The 13,378-nt window shown below is 39.4% G+C and overlaps 1 long non-coding RNA gene and 1 pseudogene across 1 annotated transcript; both read right to left on the reverse strand.

Annotated features, from left to right (window-relative positions):
* Positions 1 to 13,378, reverse strand: part of LOC124628347 (carcinoembryonic antigen-related cell adhesion molecule 5-like) — a 33,598-nt pseudogene that overhangs the window by 14,544 nt on the left and 5,676 nt on the right.
* Positions 7,476 to 8,451, reverse strand: LOC108267298 (uncharacterized). The gene is made up of 2 exons (XR_008396713.1): positions 8,191 to 8,451; positions 7,476 to 7,784 (listed from the first exon to the last, which is right to left on the reverse strand). It is a non-coding gene; the product is annotated as an uncharacterized LOC108267298 (long non-coding RNA).

Consider the following 13,378-nt stretch of genomic DNA (forward strand, 5'->3'; position numbering starts at 1 on the left):
TCCAATAGTTTCAGAGGGGACTGTACTGTACACTCCCACTGATATCATTATTAATGCAACTAATTAATTCTATTCTATTTATAAATGTAACCCTTACCTTAACCTCAGTAACCAAATAATAATAAAAGTTCTCACATGGGCTCAACGCAAATGAACTAACTCACACAACTGATATGGATGTACACTGATCCAACAATCATATCAGAGAATCATACGAAAATGTTCTAATCACATATTAACCTCATCACACAGGACATTAGACTTCATCTGAACGTACTGTTTTAAGCCACCACTCACTCTAATGAAGACACAAAGAAACATTTACTCACAGATCATCACACGGAGTGGACGAAGCTCCATCCTGTCACACTGATGAAGGACTGACTGATCAGTGGTCTGTGTTAAAGCCACTACACTTCCTGTGTTCTTACACACAGAGAGAAAGAGAGAAAGACTTCCGTTCTGGTCAAAGTTGATGTGCTCTTTTCATGTGAACCCAGAAATTATAAGAACAATTTGCAGAACATAACTTTATTCAACTCCTGAACTTGTACAGTTCCTGTGCTACTTCACTCAAGTTCATGATTGATCTCAACAAGACTACCATCTTCTCAACCACCACCAGTGTGTATGATGCGACAGAACACCCACTACACACCATCCATTGGTGGAGAGGAGAGGAGAGGAGAGTGATGTAGCCAATTCAGAGATGGAGATTATTAGGGTGTCATGATAGATAAGGGCCAATGAGGGAATTTCACCGGGACACCAGGGTTACACCCCTACTCCTTACAAGAAGTGTCCTGGGATTTTTAATGACCATAGCGAACCAGGACCTTGAGCTCACTGAGTGCTGTTAGTGTTTACCACAGAAACTAGAGTGAGAACATGCATGTGTGGCTGTTTTAATTTTGGCATTACTGAGAATGTGAATGACAGCATTTCCTCATTTCTCACACAGCTCAGCTAGAACAGAAACCAAACCACAATAATGTTTCATGTCTTAACTGCAAATCATTTAAAATGTGTAATCATTAAAATCATTTAAAATCACATACCTTGTTTATCACATATCATGGATAAACAATTGCCAACAAAACACAGGTTTATAACCTTTGTTAAATATAGGTGTGCACCAATTATTGGCACCCTTTAAGTTGATACTTTGTGCTACCTCCTTTGACAAGATAACAGACAAGAGTCTTCTCTTATAATGCCTGATGAGGTTGGAGAATACATGGCAAGGGATCTGAGACCGTTCCTCCATACAGAATCACACCAGATCCTTCAAACGCTGGTGGACTCTCCTCTTCAGTTCACGCCACAGGTTTTTTTTTTTTTAATGTATGTTTTGGATCATTGTCTTGCTGTAAGATCCAAACACAGCCCATTTGAAGCTTTCTGGCAGAGGCAGTCAGGTTTTCATTCAATATTTCTTGATATTTGATAGAGTCCATGATGCCATGTTTCCTAACTAAATGTCCAGGTTCTCTGACAGAAAAACAGCCTACCTCTCCATGTGTGCCAAAACCACCTCTGGTGTTTATTACCAAAAAGCTCTATTTTGGTTTCATCTGACCATAGAACCCGATCCCATTTGAAGTTCCAGTCGTGTCTGGAAAACTGAAGACGCTTGAGTTTGTTTTTTGATGAGAGTAGAGGCTTTTTTCTTGAAACCCTTCCAAACAACTTGTGGTGATGTAGGTGACTTCGGATTGTAGTTTTGGAGACTTTCTGACTCCAAAGACGCAACTAACTTCTGCAACTCTTCAGCTGTGATCCTTGGAGATTTTTTGGGCGCTCGAACCGTCCTCTTCACAGTGCACTGAGACAATATAGACACACGTCCTCTTCCAGGTTGATTCATAACATTTCCAGTTGACTGAAACTTCTTAATTATTGCTCAGATGGTGGAAATGGGCATTTTCAATGCTTGTGCTATTTTCTTATAGACACTTCCCATTTTGTGAAGCTCCACAACCTTTTGCTGCACATCCCAGCTATGTTGCTTGGTCTTACCAATTGTCATGAATGACTAATTGAATTTGGCCTATGTGTTACCTCATATTTATCTTGGATGAACAATTTCCTGTTCGTAGTCACCCAGGTGTACTAAAAATGTAAAATATCAACGGGAATATACATCACATATAATTTTCTTACATGAATTCATAAGGGTGGCAATAATTGTTGCACACCTATATTTAACACAGATATATTTTGGATAAACCTGTGCTGTGTTTGCAATTGTTTGATATCCATAAGAGCAGAGTATTTTTCGTGATTTTTAAAAAAAAAAATATATATATAGACAAAATAAGGACAACTGTTCACAGCCTTCTTTGTTCATATTTACCAAGGATGCCAATATTAATGGGCACTGTAACTGCAATGAATGTGGCTTTACTGAGGTACTGAGCTTCACATATGAACCGAGAGTTATCATTATGTTTTTTTTATTAAATATACTATATACTCATGAAGTCATGGTAAATGTGTATGATGTCTAATAATCTAACCCAGGGGTGCCCACACTTTTTTGACTTGCGAGCTACTTTTAACATGACCAGTCCAAGAGATCTACCTACGCTAAAAATGTGAAACATATATTTACTCATATATATATATACTGAATATACTTCAAATATGTATACACACACAATATATGTTCATGTACCTTGCATAACTGCATGAGCCCTTATGGCACACTACAATTCAGTATATTTTTGGTCATTACCTTACTCTGATGACTTGCACTGAATAGAATCAGCCAGGGTTGCATAGTCCGGACAGTAGCTGCTGGTAGCCAGCCTCCAGCAGGCCTCCAAATGATGATCAGTCATTGTGGAACGGTATTTGGACTTAATAATCTTCATGTGGGAAAAGACTGACTCACATAAATAAGTAGAGCCAAATAATGCAGTCAAGGAGGATGCACATTTCTTCATGTTTGGGTACTTTTCCCCTGTGAGTAAGTTCCAGAACTGTCCATGAGCCCTGGACTTCAGCTGAATGTCAGTCTGTAGTTTCAAAATCTCATCCTCCACTTCAGACGAGTTCAGGTGAAACAGCGTTGCAATTTTCGATGCGAGTGAATCAACCTCAACATTGTCCCTGAATGGGTAGCACATGAATGTAGCGACTGGCTCCAGTAAAGCAAAGTCTTGAAAGCGTCTGTCAAACTCTGACCGACAGCTGTCAATCTGCTCCGTGTAGCGTGCAATGTTCAACTGCGCACAAGCCGCAATTCCGCTGCGTCTCCAGATCTGACGCGAGGTTTCGGAAGTTCCCAGAATCATGGCGCTGCAGCTTTGAGGACAGAAGTTGCATTTTTCGTTTAAAGGCATTAACTTAGCTGATCAAATTGACCACGGTTTTCTCTTCCTTGCAGCTCCAAATTAAGCTCGTTTAACATGTTGGTCAGCTCGGTTAAAAACGCTGGACTTGGATCCAGCAGCCACTGATCATCATTGAGTTGGGTGCATTCTGCATGTTTAACAGCAAAAAGAAACTCGCTTATCTCCGGACAGAGCTCTCGAAATCTCTGCAGGAATTTACCCCTACTAAGCCATCTCACGTCAGTGTGTAGCAGGAGCTCAGAGTGGTCGCAGTCTGCCTTCTCCAGATGCGCACGAACAGCCGTCTTTGAAGTGATCTAGCACGTATAGAACAGGCGACCTTTGTTGCCACATCCACGATCTCTTTCATGTTTAGCATTTTTGCTAAATTATCCACTCGTAACCCGATTAAGACCATACTTTGATTAAGAAACTACCATGTAAACAGCATTTTTTACTTACCTTAATCTAATTAAGGTCATACTGGAATTAAGCTCTAATCGAATTAAGACAGGTGGAGTACTGCTGTTTTAGTCGCATTACGGACGAGTATTACAGACATGTAAACACCTTAATCACATTATGAACGTCGTGTGAGAGTTTGCACCGCATTTTGCGACAGGACACGATCACACACGGCAGTTTTACGTTTTACGGCGAACAAGAGACTTCGGCCGCGTCCCAAACCGCATACTTTCCTACTATAGGCCTGTAGTGGGGAAAAATAGATATATCTCGGCTACTACATAGACGGTAAGTACGCGGTTTGAGACGCAGACCACGGATTCAAGCAATTGTCTATTAGCACGTATAGCATGACAAATAATTAACTGCACTTAAAGCGTTCGTAAAAAAATAAAAATAAAAAACACCCAAATCTGTATACGGTACCATAACGAAGACGAACTGTATGTTGACATGAAATTCAGGAGGGACGTCGGACGGCGTGGCGCGGTGACGTAATGACGTTAATGTAATTATGTTCTATAACATGTAAAACGGGAACATGACAGGAGTTTTCTAAAAGCGATTCACGTAAACACCTTAATCACATTATTATCTTACTCAGAGTAAGGTCGATAATTAGATTACCGCTGTCCATGTAAAAGTAGTCAGTATCGTAGTTTTTATGAACAGTCCTGAAGTGCCGCTCCACATTTCCCTTTTTCGGAATAGCAGTGGTAGCTTGGCAGATCAGACAAACGCACTTCGAATATGACATCGTGAAAAAAAATCATCCTCCCATTCCGCATGGAAGTGATAAGTCTTCAGTTTCTTGCTTGATTTAAATGGCGATCTACCAGCACTTCCTTTGCGATCGACCGGACGTATTGGGCACCCCTGACCTAACCCTTTTATTTATTACAGTATTTGGTGAAATGAACTTGACTGGTTTATATCTGTGTGAAGCTGCTTCATTCACAATAATATTATATTCTCTTTTTCTTATTTCATTATTCATTACAAGTCATCTGGACCTCCCATAGAAGTTTGTGTGACAGAAGACAAGACAGCACTCACACTCCGCCCATCTACTTAACTTCACATCATCTCCCCACACACGCAGTAGTTTAGTCATTGTCTAGACTGCACACGTGGGTCTGCGCTACAGCTCCATTTCACACACACACAGGTTTTTTTTGTTTTTTTTTAATCACATATTACTTCTCCCTGCTGATCCACATCCCCAATAATCACACTACACACACCAGATAAGTTTAAAACAGAACATTTTTATTTACGTATCTGTATATTTGTATAGTCTGTCTTTGTTTGTGCTGTAGATTGTCCGCGTCCGTCTTCCGGGTCCAGTCCGCCGAGACTACAGCAAGAGGGAGGAGATAAACTCCTATTCTATTTCTGCACCAGTGTTTATGTGTCTGGGGAAAAGGGGGACTTTTATTGAAATGAACATGAGGAAGGTGGTTAATATGTGTGTATGTTCATATTATGATCATATTATATGTTTATATGTTTATGATGATGTATACTTATCTATATGTGTGACGTTGTTGTGTTCATACTTACCTGATATTTATTCTTTATAATGGTCCATGCCCAATGGGCGCGGCTTCAGCTTTATAAGTGGGCCGCTACCCTACACGCGGGGGCTGATGGAAAGTCCGATTCATTTCCGCGAACCGGTTCTTTCCGACGGTTTGTTTCAATGTACCGGTTCATCAGTTCCTTTAACGTCATCAAGCAATGGCGTAGTGCATGTGTCAGTGTCATGTTGTATCAAATAATCTTCAAATAAAGTCATGTGTGTGAACGCATATTGCTGATTATTGCCTTTTATTAACCTAAGTTAATGGTGTTTGTGGTCACAGTTTAATTTGCTGATCCTTCTTGTCGGATTCGACTGACCAGTATTGAGTAGGCCACATCTTGGACAAGTTTCCTCCATTAAAGTTTTGCACCTACAGCACACATAACATACACTGATGTACAAACGCAGATATGTTCTACGTGTCTAAAGTATAAGGAAAGAATAAACTAGTCTTATGAACTCCATGATTTAGCTTAACAACTTAAAATATAATCTGCATACACAATAAGATATAATAAAATTCATTTATATTTCTTGTTAGAAAGGATTTTCCACATTTTAATAAGAATGTATTTAATAAAACTAGTCATAAGCATATTTCCAATACGTTTTGTTTGTTATTAAAGAAACTTACATTTCACATCAGGCTCGTTCAAGTCATGTGCATAGTGTCAGCAAATCACTCATCTGAATCCTCGGTAATCCTCGGCAAACCTCGACAGTTAGTTGAACCGGCTCATACGTTTCGTCTGAGTCGGACATGCTGTGGAGCGTGCTACTACAGCTGTGCATCTTGCATCATCAACCCGGAATTAAAGTTAGATTCAGTTTGATTTTGTGAACCAGCTTAACTGATTACTTCTGGAGAATCAGCTCAAAAGAACAGTTCATTCAAGAACTGGCCATCACTACATGCAGGGGTTAGTTTGCTGGTTCATGTGGAGTTAGATGTGAGAGTAGTGTTGTCAAAAGTATTAATATTGTGAACTTTTTTGAAAAAAAGCAATCCAGTCTAATTATAAAATTATCTAATTATAGTCAAGATATACATTTTGTCAATATTAATTTATTTTCACCATCATGTAAATATTTTCTTCATTTAGCCTGAGAATGTGAAATGATGGATCAGCAGTGCAAAATCAGTTTAGCACCTCCTGTCTCTTTCTCACTGTTTAACTCACACTGCTGAGAAAAGCAAAACACAACAACTGCTTTAAAGCCCAGTGATGAACATTGTGGGAAATGTTCACTCAGTCTGACAGTCACAGACAATTCAACATAATGGCAGTATGTAAAACTGAACTCTAAAGATAAATTGAACTTTGACCAGTGTGTAAAATGTTTCCATAGCATCAATATATCAGAAGCTAAATATAGATAATTTGTGGTTCAGTGACACATTTTAAGTTTTGTCTCAGCTAATGTTAACACTGTCTATTATAACCGATTCATACAATTGGCATTAAATGAGCTAGCTAACATCCATCCCATCCCCTACCAAAACAGTGGCCTTCAATAACCCGACACATGTGGACACTGCCTTTGGCAACTTTTGCAAGTGTAGGCACTGTGTATCATGATAAGTATAGTCGTACAGTTGCAATCAAAATTACTCAACCCCCATTGCAAATCAGGTTTATTGTCAAAATGTACAGACTTTCAGCTGTTTGCAATGAACACATCAAACAAAAGCAATTGAAACAGTTCAACACAATGAATGCTTCAAGTGGTTTCCCCAAATTCAACTGAAAATGCAACTTATAATGACTTCTCCAGTCTAAAAATTATTCAACCCCTTCATGGCATTTTTAGTACTTAGTAGAGCACGCTTTTGCTGTTATGACCTGCTGATAACGAGATGCAGAGCTTCTGCCGGCGGTCCTGAGGAATCTCAGCCCATTCCTCATGAGAAGTGGCCTCTAGTTCAGTAATGTTCTTGGATTTATAATATATATCAATCCTGCATGGAAGGAACTGTTATTCACAGTTTAGTAAATCCGACTACGCCACCCTGGGGGAGAACCAGGGAAATACTCCCAAATAAGTTTTACCGATTGAAGGCAAAGAACATGAGAGTGAGACATGAGTATCAATAAAAGTTACATTTTATTATCACACTTAAGCATCTTTAAAACTTATAAATATAAAGTCGCTCTCCCATGAAGCACAATAAGAGTTTTAAAACTAAGCAATTCTCCAGGCCCAGGCTTGGTGGGAACAAGGCAGGCCAGTTACTTCCTGGGAGGTCATCCAAACCCACCTTAATTAAAACCAAATCATTAAACACTACCTACACCATAAGGAAGTTGTTGAGCTGGTACACTGAGCACGCTGTGAAGCACACACCACCGAATGAAGGCAGCTAGCTTCCCCTGTCCACCAAGACTCACTGCTTCCTGGAGAGAAAGAAAAACACCAATTAACCCAGAATTACACAATACACTAAACAATAAGCAAAGAAAGAAAAACTAAAATATTACAGACACTGTGATGTGGTGGCTAGAACACTCAGACCAACTGACCCACCACATGAAATAGAGGAAGTTAAACAGCTCCTGAACAGAACCAGAATTATTGTTAACACTAAATAAAATTAAAAGTATAGCCACTAGAGTATGGAGACAATAGGACAAAGCCACAACATACACCCCATCAATAGTGTCACAGGTAGCGTCTTCAGCTAGGGATTTGTCTTAGAGGAGGTTTAGATGCTCAACTCCCCACTCTCAGCTCAACACAAATATCAGAGAGTCAAACTAAATCTACCAAGTCCCAATGTGAAAAAGGGAGAGGTGCGCTTACTATTGGGTTGAACAAACACCACACACGAAGTTGTATGATTACGCACGCGCGGCTAATGTTACTATCACTGAACGCACGCGCCACCAGCGCCGCTCCAAAACTATAAATAAACAAATTAGCCTTGAGATGTTCACCTCATTACACCCTGAGCAAAGCCTCAGCGTACCTGAACTGAACCGGGAACTGAAACTGAACCGGAAATGCCAGGGAGCGAGGAAATCTGAATCACCAAAACACGGTTGCGCCTGCCAAAATAAAGGTCCTTAAATAATAGGGTAGCTCCGACCTTATTGATCTGCCAAAGCCATACCTCGAGCAGGTCAATAGAGTATTTCACTTATCCTGACACACACACACACACACACACACACACACACTCTCTCTCTCTCTCTCTCTCTCTCTCTCTCTCTCTCTCTCTCTCTCTCTGTCATTAATTTTGGGGAGATACTGTCAGTATCTGTCTATGCAAGCTCTCTGGAACTGCCTGTGCAGTAACTTTGTGCAGCATTATGGAGGTCACCCTATCTGTGCTATATCTCATGGAGGTCACCCCATCTGTGCTAGATAGTGTGGTGTCTTAATGCACACCAGCTTCTAACCAATCAGAATCCAGTATTGAGACTGACCATGGTGTAATACATTATGATCAACTTTGTATTCTGCTTACATGTGACTGCTCCAGAAGATATATTGTTGTATAATAATGAAATGTATTGTATTTATTGTTTTATTATAGACTATGTCTTTACTGAGAGACTGTGAGGGTCAGCTTTTAACTTTTTTGCATGTAAACCATTATTATCAGCAGTGGAGTGTCATCATATACTACATTCACAGTACACTATAGACTGTATGTACAGTATCTGGTCTTATTCCACTCTTAATTAACAGGGACACCACTTCAGCTTGGAGGGACGGACTGTGGGATATTCATGTTGATGGTAAGTGGTCATATAATTGCTATACCATTGCCTCTGTGTGTGCTAAACACTGCATTTGTTAATATAACATCAGAGTTTTGATTTTGTATTTCAGTACGCCCTGTATGTGACCCTTGCAAAGCCCTTTGATTTTTCAGCTGTGAGTTTTTATCAATTTATGGTTATTTTTTTCAGCAAAAGGACCGTAAACACAACTAAAATTTTATGATTAAGATTTTCAATTGTCATCGTTTATCATTCTGACATGCCTGTAATCAGGAGGTGGCGGTGCCATCAGTTACTACAGGCATTTCCTCTGGCAAGGTATGATACTCATAACTATAGTTTGGATGAAGATGTCCATTATGTGCATTCCCAGTATGCAGGTCATTTGTAATAAATAAAAAATAATGTACACTGGAATTTTTTTTTACTGTTTTGTCACTTTTTCTTCAAAGTCAAGTCCAACAGTCAGTCACCAAACAAACAATCTTACTGGAGCTAAACATCATGGAGGTCACCCCATCTGTGCCAGACCTCATGGAGGTCACCCCATCTGTGCCAGACCTCATGGAGGTCACCCCATCTGTGCCAGACCTCATGGAGGTCACCCCAACACAGAGAATCCATGTATATACAGGGAATGTTTATGTATTGTTTGACTATTGTTTGTTTATGTAATTACCTTTCTTGTTTCATAAAAGTGTTTGAGCAGCAGTTGACTAATTACATGATTATTGAAATGTCTTATCTTTTTGTACAAAGGACTCGGCGGTGATGAAACAGACTCTGCTTGCCTGTGAGTGGGTGGAGGAGAACAGACTCCACTTTGCTGGGAAAGTTCACTTACCACGGATCATGAGGATGAACGAGGATGATGCCTTGTTGGCCATCACAATGCAGGACCTGTTTATCAACACTATTTTTTATGAAAGTGAAATGGACGAAGAGAAAATCCAGGCTCCCTTCCTTTTCACCTTCGAGAGATTAGAGGACATGGAGTTTTTCATGCAGGAAACATACGATAAAAGAAATATTCATGTGTCTTGCCTGCACAACCCTCACCGCTAACAAGCTAATTAGTGGGGCAGATCTGTGAAAAAAAAATTTATGTGTAGTTTTAGGTTTTGTAAAATGTTTTTTTTTTAACCCATTAAAGTGTTGTGGGGAGAAAATGTGTTCTTGAAATCTAATATACTAAAATTTAATTTTGTATCTTTTATTATATTTTATTTTTTTTTTCCTAGAGTGAAGACTGATTTTTATGTTAGATGTACATTTAGCTAATAAAGCCGAATAGAAATAAAATAAATTCAGCAACACTTGAGGGCAGTGGAGTATGTGACTAATAAATTGTAAATTAAGCAACACTCCCAGTCTACTACCAAATGTTCATGGAGTTGGTTGCCTTTCTGCCAGTCTCAGAGCACATGTGTCCTCTTGTTTTGTTCTTTAGTGTGACACATGGCTGGATTCAGACTACAAGACAAGTTGCTTATTGTCACGATTCCCCCTTGAAGCAGTGTGCTCTATGTGCGAATGCGCGAGCACCTGCTTTTCCGTTGTTGACCGTAGTGACATCTGGACACGTGTGTTTTGTTTATGTTTCTGTCATGTCTCCTCCCTGTTCTGTCATTGGCTGGGATTTCACGTGGGTCTGTATTGCTCTCAGCTGCTAGCGGTTTAGACGCTCATCATGTCCGCATATATACCGCGCTGCTCCCAGCACACAACGCGGAAGAGTAATATCTTAGAGTTAGTTTAGTTCGTGGCACAGTCACGAGTTCGTTCGCGCTGGATTATCCGCTTCCAGTTCCTCGTCATAGTTCGTTTCTCGTTTTGTTTATCGACCCTGTTTTCCGTGACCACGACCTAGATTCCTGCCTTGCTCCGTGTTTGCCTGTTTGCCAATCGCCTGACCTCTTGCATGTTTGTGGATCACGTTTTGGATTTGTCTGCCTGTCTCTCTTTCAAATAAACAACTGTTCATCCTGCACTTGCATCCGTCCTATCTCTGCTCCGTCACGATTCGTGACACTTATTACCTTTTGATGAAGACAATCACATGTGGACTGAGTCCATCCAACATTATATTCACATATTTCCATCTAAATTATATTCACAATGATACTCTTGTTGTACATGCATTCATTTTTCTTTCATGAGGGGGAGACCCGAAGTGTACATTTAAAAGCAACAAAAGAGATAAGACAAGCAGATAGGTGGTCAATTTATTTATTTATTTATTTATCACACCTGCAAAGGCAACTCAGTTCCCATGTTTAAAAGCAAAGAGCATATTAGGAGCACACTTTATTACATTAATGAATCACATATGACTTAGGAAATTCACAAATAGCCTACATAGCCTTAATACAGTGGGGAAAAAGAAAGTAGTCTAGTCGTGCAGTTTGTCACAGAAACAGTGCAGAAAATTCATGAAATCATGAAAAATGTTAAAGATAAGGCAATATTAGCTATGCCAGCATCTCCAGTTCCATGCAAGTCTCATGGTTACTTTGACCTAACCTTCGTGCATTAACAATCAACATTTTTTCCCCTTTAAGTAAGTTTGATCTAATGAAGGGCTTGCATTGACGTTAACAGCCAGTAGATGGCGAAATGAGCCATAGAGGTGGAACTAGACTAGATCCATAAATTACTAGACTAGATCAAGAGAGGTGGAGCTAGACGTCCAGCTCCATCTATTTGGCTCTGCAGTGAGCAGTAGTGATGGCAAGTTCGGACCATTTTACTGACTCGGATCTTTGAATCTCGTTCAGCAAAATGAACAAATCTTTTTTCCAAGTCATTTCTTTCATTTCAGCAGAATATAATTAAAATGTTACATGTTAAATTCACCAGCACATCTAGTACTTGCACAAACGATCACATTTGGAATAAAAAATAAAATATAGGCTATTGCAGCCAAGGCCAAATTATGAGAAACAGAAATGATTAATTAATAGCTTAGCATTAGGTCTTCAGGCTATACAGTCTGTTAGTTCACCTCACCTCCCGATCTGAGTCGTTCTTTCTTTTGTCATGTCGCATTTCTCACGTCTGTTCCCTGGAAACAGAAATGATTAGTTCAGCTCTCGAGTCTTCGGGTCAGAGTCGTTCGTTCATCACGTTACAGCTCCATGGGCTGAATGCAGTATTCTCTGTTGCACGGGGAGCTGCTGTTATATAAAAGCTAGATGATGAAAAATAATGTGAAAACCTGAGACTCAGACAGACACTTCAGCTTCTATCACTCTGTACGGTCTGTTGTCCTCGTCAGGGTCATCTGTAAAATACACAATCATGAACACTTCAAATCAGCCTCTTATTAAATGTCAGGGTTTAATTTTATGGCTAATGAAGTACACTGTGAGGTCTTACTTCGAGCTCTGTAACACTTCACTGCCAGAATGATGGTCACCAGCACATACGGAGAGGCCGCTACTGCACTGCTGAGGAGCTTCAGTACCGACAGTGGAGCTTTTCTATCTGATGGAACTGCAGGGAAAAATACCATGGATAATAAAATAATTATATAATCATCATAATAATAGATTATAATTAATCATATATAAAGCATACATTACAGATCATACATTTAAGTTACATGTGAAGATATGAGTCTGAAAAGTTGTCTGTAACTTAATGTTTCTTTAACCACATACATTTAACTGAACATTAGGGCAGTAATATTTGCCTTTATGTTAGTGATAAAGGTGATACTGACATCCAAAAAGTCTCATCTCTCTGTATTCTTTTTTCCTCTTTTTTATTCTCTGAGTCTGATCTTTGTGTGCAGATGTGTGTATAAACCTCTGTGTCTCAGATCTCTGCAGCCCTGAACACAGCGCTATCTGTTGGTCTTTTGTTAGAATTAACTGAATAAAAACATCAAATCTGTGTCACCCTAGAAACTGCACTCAGTTTCTTTATAACAATATTATAATTTATTTTCAACAATTCAGTAGATTAAAAGTGCTATCTTTATTCCTGTATATTGTACATCTATTACTGATGAGAACATTGAAGACTCACTGTGCACTGTGATGTTGACAGGATTACTGCGTCCTCCAGATTCAGACATTAATAACATTAAATGAATGAATGCCTTTTATTGTCACTATACACATGTACAATGAAATTAAGAGCCACTCCTTTTTGTTCCGTGCCAACATGTACATAAGAATTGCCAAGATAGAAAAAAAAAAAAAAAAAAAAGATATAACCACACGAAATAAGTACAGTGAGGGAAAGAAGTATTTGAT

This window comes from Ictalurus punctatus, chromosome 7 (assembly GCF_001660625.3).
Source record: "Ictalurus punctatus breed USDA103 chromosome 7, Coco_2.0, whole genome shotgun sequence".
In the NCBI taxonomy this organism is placed as follows: Eukaryota; Metazoa; Chordata; class Actinopteri; order Siluriformes; family Ictaluridae; genus Ictalurus; species Ictalurus punctatus.